Consider the following 15,266-nt stretch of genomic DNA (forward strand, 5'->3'; position numbering starts at 1 on the left):
AGGCTTAAAATGAGAGGGGCAAGATATTATACTGCAATGTAACAGTAATTGATGAAAGGGAGAAAGTGAGGACTGCAGATGCTGGAGATCAGAGACAAGAGTGTGGTGCTGGAAAAGCACAGCAGGTCAGGCAGCATCTAAGGAGCAGGAGAATCGGCATTTCAGGCGTAAGCTATTCATCCTGATTAAGGGCTTATGCCCAAAACATCGCTTCTCTTGCTCCTCGAGTAATTAATAAAGTTCAATCTTATTAATATAATACAATTTAATATATTACTGAACAAGTTAAGACCTTTTTTTAACAAATTATGAATTCAGTCTATGCCAAATTTAAAAATATAGAGGTGGAAGAGCAGGTAATGTATGTTTTATGCACAAATTAACAGTACTTTTAATATCTCTGTAAGGGAAATTTTAAGAAATGTTCATAGATTTTGATTTCTTCACGCAAGTTGGCAGCATGGTGGTTCAGTGGTTTATGCTGCTACCTCACAGCGCCAGGGACCCAGGTTCAATTCCAGCCTCAAGTGACTGTCTGTGTGGAGTTTGTACAGTCTTTCTGTGTCAGTGTGGGTTTCTTCCCACAATCCAAACAGGTGCAAGTTAGGTGTATTGGCCAATTGTTCAGCAATATGTTATTTAAGGGTAAATGTAGGAGAATGGTTTTGGGTGGGATACTCTTTGGAGGGTTGATATGGACTTGTTGGGCCGAAGGGCCTGTTTCCACACTGTAAGAATTCTTTCTTTCTTAATGACTCACATATTTCTAGTCTAAAATTGGCCACTAGCAAAAGCTAAAGCCAAGAATGTAGCATTTCACAAGTTGATGATATGATCCAATATATTCTTCAACTGTCACTATTACTTCGTATAAAGAAGTAAAATGTGAGAAGATGATTATGGTGAACAAGTCCAAATAAATAGACGATTGTGTAAAGGAGCTCCATAGTGCTATATCATCCTGAATTATATCCCAAAGAAATATTATGAAGAGTGAAAAATAAATGTTCAGACTCACAGCAAGCTCAGAGTTGTCATTTCCATTTTCCCCATAAATATACAGTCAGAGAAGAAAAAGCTATATTGTCATAAGTATATATCAGCATTCTTTAAAACCTCAATTTTCTCATCTCCAATGAATTGACATCTACAATGCTAGCAACTACCTTCAATTTTAAGAATGTAAAGAAAAAGGAATGACAAATAACTACATAGAGATTAAAATAAACACAGTTTGAAAGTAACAGGTTTTACAGTACTATAGTGTTTTATTCATATTTTGCCAGGAATTTCTATTAGTTTGAGGTTCAACCAAATCACATTTTACAAGTGATAAATCTGTACCAATGTGGCCTAGGTAGAATAATTTGAGTTCTAAGTTGCTATTCCAATTAATTCTCAGTCTATTGAGAATCCCTGATGTTGACTCATTTGTGTTTCTCTTGATTAGTTCACAGTTGCATTCAAAATGTTTTTCCAATAACCAATTTCATTCACTCACTTTATCTATGCTCCCTTGGAGTTTGTAATGATCTATAATACATAACTGTACTTATGAGGGGAATGTTTAGGAACTTGAGAATCAAGCTCAATTTCAATTTAAGGAGGAAAGGAAAATGATGGAATTTTAAAATTATAATGTATTTTCATTTGGTAAACAGAAAATACTAAATTTATGGTATAGATCAAGTACAAATGATACCAATTCAGCAGGAGCATAATCTAACCTGTCTCAGTGTTAGGCCTCTTATTTAAATTACTATCTTTCAGCTATCCAGAGTTGCCAACTGAACCACTACCCTTTGATATGTGAATCAAAGTATAAAGCATGCTGAAAGGCTCCTCTGCAAAATTAGCCATAAATGTATTTATTTTTCTTCAGCAGCACTTATAGCTGACCACTCCAGGCATGTTTATAAGAAGTTTCTGGATCATTCAATTCTACAAGATTCAATACTTTCCTCAACAGGATTCTCTATCCTCTCCTTCAAGGATTTTGCACTGCCCCAGTTTATCTGCTGCAAGGCCATTCTTAAGTTTGTTACCATGTGACATACAACTCCGCCTAACCTCCCACATTCTACAGTTTGTAAACTTGAGGTAATCCAAAACTCGATTGCTCACATTTTAACTTGCATCACCTTCCTCACTTGTCATCACTGTTGTCTCTGACCTAAATTGCCTTCCACTCAGGCAGCGCGTTGATTTAAAAATATTCACCCTTGTGTTCAAATCCCTTCATGTGATTTATTATTTTTGCCTCAGGCTCCACTGCAGTAAGACATGACAGTGTAACTGATCACCTGATTCAGACATCAGTATGAGAGAAGATATAAGTGTAGTTTCAGCATGTGATGAAAGCTGTCTCAGACACACAGTTAGAAAGCTATATTTGATAGTGCACTTTATACAGGTGTACCAAAGTAGTGTTACTGTTGTCATGATTGTAACAAGGTCAGCCATTTGAACTTCATAGATTATGAGTTTCCTGAGTGGGGATATTGATTTGGTACAATCAAAGTGTCCTGGCTGACAGATACAAACAGGAATGTCCTGTCCCTCTTACACGGTTACGTTCAGGCCTGGGTGTCCCTGGGGAAGGAGCATACAGTGTCCACCAACACCCTGGAGGTTTTCAGGGAGAGGTGGGCATTGCAGGTTGTGGAGTGTTTTGATTCCCCCACTGATTCTATTTCAATTTAATTCCTACCCTCACCTTCACCTTTTCGATCACTTAGGCATTTCTCTTTGAAAAAAAAAGAAAAATAATATACAAACAAGAATGTTAGAGGTTCCCTTCACTCTAAGAGTTGGCTCTGTGGGAGCTGGAACAGTGTCAATGACTCCCCATATGTAAACAAAGAGTAACATGATGATGGGATACCGGAGTTATTTCAACTATACCTAATGAATTGAAGAGCTTTGCCTAGTTTTAAGGAGCAAGCAGCCTAAGACACCCATCTGAATATGGAGTTATTGCTGTTGGCTTAAAGCACAAGGTAAGGCCTCCATACTCCTCGAATGTAACAAACTCATCAAATTTTTCCTTCTAAAGTCTCCTGATTTTTATTGCTTTATCGCTGGTTGTACTGCCTTTAGTTTCCTAGAGCCTTACAGCTCCCAAGCTCCCCACCTTGTTTACTCAATTCAGAGATGCCTTATCACCTCCTGACCTGACTAGACTTTCACTCTCCTGATCAAATATTTTGTTATATGGCATGGTATTTCATGATGCTCCTGGGAAGTATCTTGCAACATTTCATTATGTCAAAGTCATTATATAAATAGAAATAGTTGTTTGTTGTTAAATGAGGGCCTCAGCTGGCTGCTCAGTATTGATATTATTTCTTGAGTAATTACCTGTGGAGTGCAGCCAGCTTTGGACGTTTTGATTTGGCCTGGACAACTTTGTTGGGAAATCTCTTCCTCCAACAGCTGATGTAAGTAACATGCAGTTATGATGTGATCATGCACAGATAGACCAAATGACTTACATGCACATTCATACTGATAAAAGAGTCACCTGATTCTTTTGTTTGGTAATTTACTACTAACTTTTAGAGGCACTAAATTGAAAGAGGAACATAGTGAGTGCTTACAGCCTTCAATTATTCTCAGAAAAGGTAATGTGAACAAAATGAACTCCACATTGTATTCTTTCAAAGGATATACTTGAAATTTGCATTGCCCATACATCATTAACCTTGAGAATGTTGTGGTGAGCTCCTTCTTAAATCACTACATTCTATTTGTTGTAAATAAACTGACAATACTGTTTGGGAGATAGTCCCAAGATTTTGGCCCAGTGACATTGAAAATGCAGCAATATATTTCCAACTGAGAACATTGAATGACAGGGAATGTGCATGTCATGGTGTTCTCATTCCTTTTATCTGTGCCCTTCTAGGTCATAGAGACTGAATTTAGTTTGTCAAAGGAGACTTTGTGAGTTGCTGCAATATATCTTACAGATGACACATAGTGCCATCAACGTGCATCATTCATGAAGGTATTGAATGTTGAAGGTGGTGAATAGGGTGTCATTCAAGTGGAAAAGTTTGTCCTGGATAGTGTTGGGTTTCCTGAGGGTTACTGGAACTGCACTCATGCAGGTAAGTGGGGATTATTCATAATTAATTTTACAGAATCACTCTTCTACTCATCATAAAATCATTGATTATAATAAATACTTAGTTAGAATCCCTTCAGTGTGGGTACAGGCCCTTCAGCCCAGCAAGCCAACACCGACATGCCAAAGAGTAACCCACCCAGACCCATTCCCTTATTTCTGTATATTTCCTCTGACTAATACACCTAACACTACAGGCAATTTAGAATGGCCAATCCACCTAATCTGCACATCTTTGGATTGTGGGAGGAATCTGGATGCAGACACGTGGAGAATGTGCAAACTCCACACAGGCAGTCGCCCGAGGCTGGAATTGAACGCGGGTCCCTGGCTCTGAGGTAGCAGTAGTACTAACCACTGAGCCATCATGCTGCTCCAAATACAGACCCTGCAAGTGAAAACCTGTCACTTGTAAACCCCAATGCTACACCTGGTCAGTGTCAGGATTGATCCAACTGCCTTAGCGTTAGTAGCACCATGTTCTAACCATCCGAGCTAACTGAACTACACAGTCAGTGCAATAAAGTCTGGATAAGTTCTTTTTGAAGCAGATATTTCAGTAAATACCACCTGTTTGGTGAAGATGACAAGTTATTCCAGTGCCCTTTATAAGTGAAGACCCAAAAGCAAGACGTTATAATTAAGTGGTTGAAAATGTAGGTGTAATAATTGAAAAGATCAGCTGCTAGAAATAATTAATAAAGATGAATCAATCTGCTCTGAATAATGAGTCTATTAAATTTTTTGCACTCTTTCTAAACAAGGACAGGATATGATCATTATCCAGTCTCCCTGTAATAGCTTTTTTAAATTGGCTTGTTCCTAAACAGAACTGCATGTTCTTAATATTATGACTTTTGCATAATAGAATAATAAAGTTTATTTTTCACTTGGTGATGAAATATTTCTAAGTGGCACCATGCATGAAAGCAAGATTATAAAAGAATATTAGTTTTTATTTTATATGATGGTCACTTGCTAATGACAGCAAGTCTTTGTTGGCAGCATTACGTTTTTATAAATATTACGATTTTTACATAGCGCGATTGTTGGCCTCACTACATATGAGCAATCAACCACTTCATAAAAAATCAAATTTGTATCTTACTTGGGTTTATTTATTCCAGGCCACATCCTTGAGTTTATGGCTTTGATTGAGGGTCATTTAGGGTTCAGTTAAGAGTACAATCTGCTGAGAGAGAAATTACTCAACGCATCCTTTCTGAGGTAACCATTTCTGAAGGGTCCAGTGTGATTGAGATAGATCTATCCGGTCTCCTGAAACACACCTGTGAATTCCTGAAAATTCTTAAATAAACTGTATTTAAGATCCCAGTGAGAACGATATGTGTTTAGTGACACCCATCTCTTTGCAGCAGGACTGAAAGCTTCCTTGAAAATTTTATAACATATTCTTCTTTCTTTCATAGAATCATAGAGGTGTACAGCACAGAAACAGAATGTTCGGTCCAACTTGTCCATGCCAACCAGATATCCCAACCCAATCTAGTCCCACCTGCCAGCACCTGGCCCATATCCCTCCAAACACTTCCTATTCATATACCCATCCAGATGCCTTTTAAATGTTACAATTGTACTATCCTCCACCACTTCCTCTTGCAACTTATTTCATATACGTACCACCCTCTGTGTGAAAAAATTGCCTCTAAGGTCTCTGTTATATCTTTCCCCTCTCATTCTAAACCTATGCCCTCTAGTTCTGGACTCCCCCACCCCAGGGAATTGACTTTGTCTATTTATCCTGTCCATACCCATCATGTTTTTATAAACCTCAACAAGGTCATCCCCAGCCTCCGACGCTCCAGGGAAAACAGCTCCAGCCTATTCAACCTCTCCCTATAGCTCAAATCCTCCAACCTTGACAACTTCCTTTTCTCAACCCTTTCAAGTTTCACAACATTTTTCTGATAGGAAGGAGACCAGAATTGCATGCAATATTCCAACAGTGGCCTAACCAATATTCCTGATAGCTGCAAAGTGACCTTCCAACTCCTGTACTCAATACTCTGACCAATAAAGGAAAGCGCACCAAACACCTCCTTCACTATCCTATCTACCTGTGACTCCACTTTCCAGGAGCTATGAACCTGCATTCCAAGGTCTCTTTGCCTAGGGAGTGTTGCTGAACAAAAGTGAGGACTGCAGATGCTGGAAATCAGAGTCTAGATTAGAGTGGTGCTGGAAAAGCACAGCCAGTCAGGCAGCATCTGAGGAACAGGAAAATCGACATTTCAGTACATGGTTGAAGAGCTTCAGGACGGAGGAAATGACCTGGGGGTTGCAGTGAGAGAGAAACTCACTGAGGTTCTTGTGGAGAGAGGAGGAGACCTTCTTCAAAGTAGGCATCCTTGCAAGAGGATTCGCAGTAAGGTTAAAATCAACTAGGCAAAAGTGAAGACTGCAGATGCTGGAAATCAGAGCCTAGATTAGATTGGTGCTGGAAAAGCATAAACGTCGATTTTCCTGCTCCTCGGATGCTCTCTGACTGGCTGCGCTTTTCCAGCACCACTCTAATCAACAGTCCCGAGGACCTTACCCTTAAGTGCATAACTCCTGCTAAGATTTGCTTTCCAAAATGCAGCACCTCTCATTTACAGTATTTAAATTAAACTCCATCTGCCACTTCTCAGTCCACTGGCCCATCTGATCAAGATCCCGTTTTACTCTTAGGTAACCTTTTTCATTGTTCATTACTCCTCCAATTTTGGTGTCATCTGCAAACTTACTAACTATACCTCTTATGCTCACATTCAAACCATTTTTGTCATTTATATAAAATAGTGGACCCAGCACCTTTTGTTACTTGTGTGATTGTGTATGTGTGTTTGTATGGAGGAGATAGTTTAGAATGGCAAGTAGTTATCCTTTGTTATTTCAAACTGTGTCAATCAGTTTTATATCTTTGCTTATTTTCACGACCAGTTTTGCTCCTTGTTATGTATCATATTTGACCTTACTGTTTGATGAATCTTTTTAAAATTTTAAGCCCAATATAAACAAAGTTTACAATTGGCCATATCGGTACTCATAGAATCCCTACACTGTGGACACAGGCCCTTTGACCCAACAAGTCCACTCCGACTCTCCGAAGAGTATCCCACCCAAACCCATTTCCGTAACCTATATTTACCCCTGACTAATGCACTTAATCTACACATCCCTGAACACAATGGGCAATTTAGCATGACCAATTCACTTAGCTTGGACATCTTTGGATTGTGAGAGGAAACTGGAGCACCCAGAGGAAACCCACACAGACACAGGGAGAATATACAAGCCTCACACAGTCACCAAAGGCTGGAATCAAATCTGATTCCTTGGCGCTGAGGCAGCAGTGCTAACCACTGAGCCACTGTACTGCCCTGGTAATCATGATCAATGTTAGCACTCAGGATATTGATAGCAGGGGGAAGGGTGGGATTCAGAGATGGTAATGCAATTGAATGCCATATTTTATTATGTCATGATTAGCAGAACAGCGGAACTGAAGAGAGACTCCTTCAACTGCAATTGTAAAAAGATGCATTTTCTTTCCTAAAGAATATGATTATATCTCAGAAAAAATACATTCTTGTAATAAGAGTGAAAGTACTAAAGAACACAAAAATGTAGAAGTTATGATCAGCAATTATTAGCAGCCTAACTTGAAGCATGTAGTGTGGAGAAATGTGGCATTATTTTCCTGCAACTACATTTACTGAACTTCTGTAACAAATTGGCTGAGCAAATCTGTAAAACATCTTCATAAATGGGGATTTGGGGAGATGGATAGAAATTTGGTTAGTAGACAGGAAACAAAGAGTAGAAATAATTGGATCTTTTTCTGAATGGCAGGTGGTTACTGGTGGGAGCTGCAGGGATGGTTTTAGGACCCCAGCTATTCGCAATGCATGATAACGATGTCAAAGAGGGAACTAAAAGTAATATCTCAAAATTTGTAGAAGACACAAAGCTGGATGGAAGAGTGAGGAGGATGCAAAGATGTTTCAGTGTGATTTGGACATTCTGAGTAAGTGGGCAGATGTGATATAATGTGGATAAATGGGAGGTTATCCACTTTGGTATCAAAAGGAGGATGGCATTTATTATTTGAATGGTTGTAAACTGGGAGAAATGAATCTTTCATGAGACCTAGCATGTATGACAGCTTCCTGCTGCTTTCCACTAGGAAGTTCACCAGACCTTGAATCATCTGAGAACTTAATATCTTAGTTTCATCCCATAGATAGGAAACTAATTTGTGGCTTCCTCCTTAGTTACTCTCTGCCATTTACCTTGCTGGCCATTCCCAGGAGCAGCATAAGACTACACCTTCTCTGTTAGTTGGAACAAAAGAAGATGGTTGTGTTTTTTTTGAGGTTAGTTATCTCCTCAGGTATTCCTCAGGGTAGATATTTTTAAATCAACCTATTCAATGATATTAAGACAAACACCTAGAGCAGGTGGGACTTGAACCTGGATCTGCTGGCTCAGAGATCTGGAACTATATTGTGCTATATGAACATTGAGTTGAGTTGACAAATAGCAAGTGACATTCATGGCGCACAAGTCCCAACCAATTACCATCTCCAAAAAGATAAAATATGGCATTCAATTGCATTACCATCTCTGAATCCCACCCTTCCCCCTGCTATCAATATCCTGAGTGCTAACATTGATCAAAAGCTGAACTGGACCACTCATATACAAAATATGTCTCCAATCGCAAGTCAGGTATTTGGAATCTTGCAGCAAGTAACTCACTTCCTGACTCCCCAAAGCCTATCCATTCTCTGGAGTCAGGAGTAGGATGGAATCCTCTCCACTTGCCTGGGTGGGTGCAGCTTGACAGCATTCAGGACAGAACAGCCCACTTGACTGCCTTCACATCCATAAACATTCCCTGCCTCTACCACCAAAACACATTTGCTACAATGTCTGCCTTCTACATGATGTTTTGAAAGAAATTCACCAAGGTTCTTTAGACAGCATCTTCTAAACCCATGACCACTTCCATCTAGAAGAATAAGGGCAGCAGATACATGGAAACACCAATACCTGCATGTTCCCTCCAAGTTATCATTCTGGCTTGGAAACATATTGTTGTTCCTTCACTGTTGTTACATCAATATAATGGTACTCCCATCCTAACAGCACTGTGGGTCCACCTACATGAACTGGACTACAGCATTTCAAGAAGGCAGCTCACCACCACCACTACCCCCTTACGGGCAATTAGGGATGGACAATAAATGCTGGTCCCAACAGTGATACCCAATTCCCATGAGTGAGTCATAAAAACTCCAAGTTGTTGTGGACTCATCGAAGAGTGATTTTACATTTCATTGCTTGTTTTCATTCGGGATTAAAGGAAATGAAAGCTTAATGAATGGTTTTAATCAATAAGAATTTGTTTTTGTAAACAATGAATTCTTCAATGGATGATTACGAACTACTCTATTGCATCTCAGCATGTATCATGAAGTCTGCCCATTGTGGACACTGGGTAATTTGGTATTGCAGATTTAAGTCCGAAGAGTGGAAGGTGATGAGTTCACGTGATTTGGCACTATGTTGGTATAATAGCTGTAAAAGTACCTGGAAGTGGGTAAAGGGGATATATTGACCTTGAGGGTATGATGCACCAGAAGAGTGGGTGGGTACAGAGGTTAATGTTGGCATTGGGGAATGAGGAGCCATGATTTATGAGTAGAAGAAATTAGTTGTAATTGGTTGGTATGTACTAGGTATGGGGAGTTTGAGGGGAGTGACATGGTGAGTTAGTGTGATGGTGAGGACTGGTGGGCTAATTTTATTTTACTGGTCTTTTTCTGATATCTGACAGAGTACCCATGCACCAAGGTAGGTTACCTGCCCTACTCATCTCAACACCAAAATCCAAAATTCCAGAGACCTTTCTCCACTTCTGGTTTGCAGTCCTTGGAATTATCCCAAGTCTGCACTTTTAATTTCACATGGACAATTCAGGCCTCGATAAGATGTTGCCACTCAAGCCACCTGAAGTTATACATTTTTTGAATTCAAAAGGACATTCAATTGCTAATCGTTAAATGTGCCTGTTGGAGGGAACAATTCTTTCATTGTGACAGACAAGGAGGCAGTGGAATTTCTTGTGGTGAACCTGCATGTACCCAGTCACGACAATTCATTCACCGAAAGTTCTGAATATAGGTTTGCTCGCTGAGCTGGAAGGTATATTTTCAGACGTTTCGTCACCATACTAGGTAGCATCTTCAGTGAGCCTCCGGACGAAGCTTCGCCTGGAGGCTCACTAAAGATGTTACCTAGTATGGTGACTAAACATCTGAAAATGTACCTTCCAGCTCAGCGAGCAAACCTACATACAGAACTTCAACCTGAGCTACAAATCTTCTCAAAACTCACTATACATAAAAGTGTCAGTCGACTGCCATCGGGATAATTGGAGGGTAATTTTCACCTTCAGTGTTCATGTAATAGCTGATGAAACTGATTGCCCAGATAATGGTCAACATTTCTCAGTCAGAATCTGAAAGCAAAGTACACACTTACCTTAGAAGGAATTCTCCTGGTGAAATTCCAGTTAGATGCCCTTGTAGCTGTAGCACTCTCATGTAGTCCAGGATTTCGGGGGAATTTGTGAGCTGTAGTGGTCGATCCAATCAGAGGGTTGTCCTGTGAATCAGCGAGTGGGATGTCAATCACTTAGGTTGAGTTGGGGGTTTGGTCCAAGGATGGGAGGAGCAAAGTTAGAACTGATTTAGTTGGAGGGTGGGTAACAAGTACAAGGAGAGTTTGTTGGGTGTCTTGGAGAATCTTGAGGTGAAGTTGGTTTGTGGCATCAGGGGTTGGGTTAGTCCAACAAGGGATGGGTTGTTGGGAATCCAGTACAGGCATTGCTGGGGATCAGGTCAGGCAAAGGGTAAGAGGGGAGAACTGGAGGTGAATGGAGTTTTGTGACTACGATGCGGTTGGGGGTGAGATGGAAGTGAGAGGTTATAATGGTGAGTCAGGAAGAGTTAGTTTAATTGTTTCCTAGGTGTTGGAGCAGGTTTTATCTCCTTTTAACTTTTCTGAGGTATTAAGATAACAGTATGAGGTCTCCAACTTTAACTCAGAGTTAGGATCTTTTTCAAATCGTTGCACATGCCAGATAGTTGCCCACTGGAAGGTTCAACTTCCAGGCCAATTCCCAGGGAGTCAGCTGTGCCAGAACCTTTTGCATGGTTCCTGTCTGCGCTACCATAATCATTACTGTCCCTTCGGAAGATCTGGAATATTACAGGAACAGTTTAATTTTCATCGTGTTAATTTCATTGACTGAAGGATAATGTTATGAACTAAATTGGGATATAAATTGCCAGAAGTGGTTTTGGAGCTGCTGTTTATCCAATACGCAGAAGCTGTTTCTGTAGATAAATCCAACTAACCATAAGTCTAGGTATCAATTTGTAGGTGGATTTGATAAGAAGTATAAATGATAATGAGTCCCAATCTTCACCACAGAAATTTAAGGTGAATTATTAGACTTTTAGCTCTTAGTTTTTTTCAGGATCACATATAATTTACTGTTAGTGGTACCCTAATTAGATACATAATCTTCTGTGCTCTGCTGACATCCTGACCTATCAAATCCAATGCATTATTATTTTAATTACAAAGTTAGTGAATTGTTATGCACTGCTGGGTGAAGATTAAGTCAACAATTAATCCAAAATATTGATGAAGGATTCTAACTAAGAAAAACCAAATCTTGATTTTTTTACACAGTTTGAGAAATTATTAGCAACTTTTCTTGCAAATATTTAAAAATAAAATAGCATCATTTCCATTCTTTGGCTCATATCTCACGCAGGATTTGAATTAAGCCATTTGCTGTTTGTCATGAAGACTGATCTAGACTATTATCTAATGTAGACAAAATTCAATTGCAGTTGACTTCTTTTGTAATTTTAGGAAATCTATTTGACAATTGGCCAAAAATTGCATTTAGAATAATAATGAGTCTTAATGGCACTCATCACTACTTATAGATAAATACTGCAGCAGCTTCTAATGAGGACAGATGCTGATTGGAAAAGTTGTTGTTGGAGATATACTGATTCAACATTCGTTTCACAAATAGACATCTCCCCTTCAAATTCAATGGGCAATTTGAAATTCAAGTGCACTTGCTCACTTGATACAAAGTATCCTCATCTCAGTAATTTATGTCAATTAATGTCAATTCAATTTACCTTTGCATCAATGTATTAAATGTCAATTATTAGCAATTTAACTTAGAGAGTCATAGATATGTACAGCACAGAAACAGACCTGATTGGCCCAATTCATCCATGCTGACCAGATATCCTAAACTAATCAAGTCCCCCCTACCAGCACTTTGCCCATATCCCTCTAAATCCTTCCTATTTGTGTACCCATCCAGATGCCTTTTAAATGTTGTAATTGTATCAGCCTCTACCACTTCCTCTGGCAGCTCATCCTATACATGCACCACCCTCTGCATAAAAACGTTGCCCCGTAGGTCCCTTTTAAATCTTCACCCTAAATCTATGATCTCTAGTTCTGGACGCCCCCACCCCCGGGAAAAGGCCTTGTCTATTCACCTCATCCAGGCACCTCATGATTTCATAAACCTCTATTGGGTCACTCCTCAGCCACCGACACTCCAGGGGAAACAGCCCCAGCCCATTCAGCCTCTCCCTATAGCTCAAATCCTCCAACCCTGGCAACATCCTTGCAAATCTTTTCTGAACCCTTTCAAGTTTCACAACATCATTCCTACAGGAGGGAGACCAGAATTCTTTGACACCGAGATTAGTCAGTAACTGTGGGAATACTCATTCTGGCACATTTAATTTATTATTACAGATTTCAGTTTTTGAAACTTTTCTATCCTTTTCCTAATCTAAATTACTTTCCCTTCTTTTCTTCTTTTTATGTCTAATTTGTCAGTGGATTCACCAAAACAAACTTAGTAATTTCTGTTCAGTCTTTGTACTGCTTATTTTGCAGTTTTTCAATTTAATTTGTTCATGACTGTGTTACATTAGATCCCAGGCACAGAATTTAATGGCATCCCTCAGCATGTTGGCTAGTGCTGTAAGTGTGGAGGGAGTGGGAGGGGGAGCTGTCCTGTGAAATTCTGAAGGTGAACTTTGTGCCACTTACCTACCCACCCATTCCAACTTTGCATGATTTTACAGATGGCTGCCTTGCCCCAGTTGAGGGCCTAAGTTGCTGATTAATAGCCATTTTCCACCTCAGCCACAATGTTTTGGCAAACATGGAGTCATAGAGTCATAGAGATGTACAGCATGGAAACAGACCCTTCAGTTCAACCTGTCCATGCCGACCAGATATCCCAACCCAATCTCGTCCCACCTGCCAGCACCCAACCTTCAAACCCTTCCTATTCATATACACATCCAAGTGCCTCTTAAATGATGCAATTGTACCAGCCTCCACCACATCCTCTGGCAGCTCATTCCATACACGTACTAACCTCTGTTGGCCCTTAGATCTCTTTTATATTTTTCCCCTCTCACCTTAAACCTATGCCCTCTAGTTCTGGACTCCCCTACCCCAGGGAAAAAAAATTGTCTAGTTATCCTATACATGCGCGTCATAATTTTGTAAACCTCTATAAGGTTACCCCTCAACCTCTGACATTCCAGGGAAAACAGCCCCAGCCTGTTTAGCCTCTCCCTGTAGCTCAGATCCTCCAACCTTGGCAACATCCTTGTAAATCTTTTCTGAACCCTTTCAAGTTTCACAACATCTTTCCGATAGGAAGGAGACCAGAATTGCATGCGATATTCCAACAGTGGCCTGTACAGCCACAACATGACCTCCCAACTCCTATACTCAATACTCTGACCAATAAAGGAAAGCATACCAAATGCCTTCTTCACTATCCTATCTACCTGTGACTCCACTTTCAAGGAGCTATGAACCTGCACTCTAAGGTTTCTTTGTTCAGCAACACTTCCTAGGACCTTACCATTAAGTGTATAAGTCCTACTAAGATTTGCTTTCCAAAAATGCAGCACCTCACATTTATCTGAATTAAACACCTTCTGCCACTTCTCAGCCCATTGGCCCATCTGGTCCAGATCCTGTCATAATCTGAGGTAACCTTCTTCACTGTCCACTACACCTCCAATTCTGGTGTCATCTGCAAACTTACTAACTGTACCTTGTGTGGACAGAAGTGATGAGGGGAGATAAAAGGTAGGGGAAGCCCTTCACTAAGTCACATTCACCACGCAACATTCAGCTGCTCCATTCCCACATGATCTTGTACCTCATTTTGAACTTCCTCACACCCATCCATCTCCTGATCCTCCACTCCTGGCAATATCATGATTCACCAACACATACTTTGCAACTGGCTCCTGTTCTTCATTGCTCTGGATGTAACCCCAGCAGTGGCTACTGCTAAATGGTGCTGCTGGGACTAGAGAGCTACCAATCCAATCAGAGAGCTTGTGGTTCCTGGATGGGAGGAGAATGCCCCTCCAGCTAATCAATGCTTTTCAAAGGGGCTGGGTCCTTTGGCTATGTTTTTAGTGGCAAGCAAGAAAGACCCATGATCTGCCAAGACGTCCCATTCAGGACACTGTGAGATATTCATTTTACACATCCAGCCAATTGTAGCATGATGTTTCACCAATGCTAATATGCAAAAGTTAATCTAATGTTGGGTGCTTTCCATTTCCATGTCATAACAAATTTAGTCCCTTTGGATCAAAGTTAACATACCACTGACACTGAAAGATGTAAGGTCTCACAGATATAGCACTTGCAATGTTTTTTTCCCTTCAATTAAATATGTGAAGGCTGGAAGATAATCAACCAACCTTATCTTCAGTTGTTTCATCATTGACCTGCTCTCCACCAGGAGGTCAGAAGTGTAGGGAGCGCTGGTCAGTTTATTGTACAAATGTGGCCTTACCAATGTCTTGTACAGCTATACCATGATGTCCCAACCCCTGTACTCAATGCTTTGACCAATGAAGGTATGTGTGCCAAATACCTTCTTTACCACCCTGTCGACTTGTGTTGCCACTATGTCCCTGCAACCTGAGGTCTCTCAATTCAAAAACACTCTCCAGGGCTCTATTATTAACTG

This window comes from Hemiscyllium ocellatum, chromosome 1, assembly GCF_020745735.1.
Source record: "Hemiscyllium ocellatum isolate sHemOce1 chromosome 1, sHemOce1.pat.X.cur, whole genome shotgun sequence".
NCBI lineage: Eukaryota > Metazoa > Chordata > Chondrichthyes > Orectolobiformes > Hemiscylliidae > Hemiscyllium > Hemiscyllium ocellatum.